Raw genomic sequence first — 2,212 nt, forward strand, 5'->3', positions numbered from 1 at the left:
AGGAACAAAGGGCCCTGGTGAAAGATTTTTTTTGGCCCCCCCCCCCCCCCCCCACACACACAGACGCGCTGCACCTCTCCGTTCCATTGTGGTGTGAATGGGACACTTAGAAAACAATTGCGGAGACCGTCGTTGCAGAGGAAACGCACGCCCCTGGGTAAACTGTGGTGTCCCTAAACAGAGCCATTGCGCTCGATGGAGATGCATCGCACTCTTTTTCTTTTTTGTTGAACTTTATTGAAATGTCACAAGTGACATTTCATTCAGTTCTGTGGGCTCACCGAGGTCCAATGCGGTTGCATCCGTACTTTTTATCAGTGAACATCCCCCCGGAACGCAGTGGAGTGAACCGAGCCCGTCCATGACAAGGCAATTTGTCTCGTCTTGCGTTCAGGCTGCGCTGGAATAAACGGCCCGTACGCAGACGGTGTGAACCGGCCCTTAGAACCAATGGAATCGCAGTGTCTGTGTTTTTGGTGACTGCTATTGCTCAGGTGCAGAGAAAACGCAGGTCTCTGTGCGCAGTGTGAACGGGGCATTCATTTATTTTCCATGTGCCTTTGCAGAGACCACTGCTGCTCAGGTGCAGAGAAAACGCAGGTTTCCGTGCGCAGTGAGGACCAGACACTCATTTATTTCCCATGTGCCTTTGCAGAGACCACTGCTGCTCAGGTGCAGAGAAAACACAGGTCTCCATGCTCAGTGAGAACCAGGCACTCATTTATTTCCCATGTGCCTCTGCAGAGACTGCCATCTCAGAGGAAACCTGCCTGTATGCACATTGTGAAGGGGGCACTCATTTATTTCCCATGTGCCCTTGCCTTCACCACCATTGCTCAGGTCCAGAGAAAACGCAGGTCTCCCTGCTCAGTGTAAACGAGCGTCTCGCCTCCGCTCATAGACATCGATCCCCTCTTGTCGCTTCCAAACCACACAGTCCATTATTCTCCGATTAGTCTATTGACCGTTCTCCGCTTGTGACAAACTCCCCCAATTTGTCACCGCTTACGCCTCCCGCCCCCTCCTTCCCTTTCCCTGGATTCCGCTGGATATTCAGTGCACCGCTAAGCTGCCATTCCCCTCCGGAATACCAAGATAAAGGTGTGCAATATTTTCCGCACCATCCTCAGAATTCTCTATGAATCAAAGGGGGGAAAAAAGAAGAAAGAGAGAAAAGAGACACACACACACACAAACACACACACAAGGCAGAGAAAGGACGCTGAAGCCTTGGGTATTCGAGTCTTTCTGTCTCCACTGATGTATGTACATTGTATCACTCCGGAGTGTGCTGGGCTCAGAGCATTGAAGAGCCATAGACCCCCCCAACCCCCCAATACACAAAGACAAGGGCTAATTGTCCTCACCCAGAGGTGACTACCTCTCCCCTCCAGTCCATTCTAAAGGGGAAAGACTTTAAAGACTAGAAGCAGAATGATCTTTTTTGTCCAGAGGGAGGTGACCTGTGCGAGCATTCCCCTCCTCTGTAGCTGACTCCTGTTCTACAGAGAGAAGGGAGGGGAGGGGGGTCTGTGCTGCTGCTGCTTCAAGTCACTTGTCCATCTCCAAAAACACACAGAGCAGCCCCAGCCTGCGGGAGGAGAGGCGATCTGCTACCGAAATCCCCTCCCGAGGGACCAATTCGACGAAGATCGGCCGCCGGGGAAACTTTTTGGCAGACTTCGCCATGGGCTGCGCCGGGCGGTGAATCCTGCCAGATACAGCGAATGTCTGCATCGCGGAGAGAACTGCCGGGAGAGAAAGAGAGAGAATAAGGGAAAGAAGAAGAAAGACAAGAAGAGAAAGAAGAAGAAGAAGAGGGGGAAGAGGAAAAAGGGGAATTGCATTTCTCTCCGCCGGAATACAGGAAACGGGATCTGACAAAGGTGGATCATGTTACCGGCCGGACTGCTGGGGATTTGGGGATGGATTCTGCTCCTGGATACAGCGGAGAGATGTTCGGCAACAGACGGGGGGACTCTGCAAGCCCAAATGTGAGTAGTGATCATAGAAGGGGTACTGGGGGGACTCTGCAAGCCTACATGTGAGTAGTGATCATAGAGGGGGTGCTGGGGGGACTCTGCAAGCCTACATGTGAGTAGTGATCATAGAGGGGGTGCTGGGGGGACTCTGCAAGCCTACATGTGAGTAGTGATCATAGAGGGGGTGCTGGGGGGACTCTGCAAGCCTACATGTGAGTAGTGATCATAGA

Source organism: Nanorana parkeri, unplaced genomic scaffold (genome assembly GCF_000935625.1).
Source record: "Nanorana parkeri isolate BGI_ZX_2015 unplaced genomic scaffold, ASM93562v1 scaffold5, whole genome shotgun sequence".
Classification (NCBI taxonomy): Eukaryota; Metazoa; Chordata; class Amphibia; order Anura; family Dicroglossidae; genus Nanorana; species Nanorana parkeri.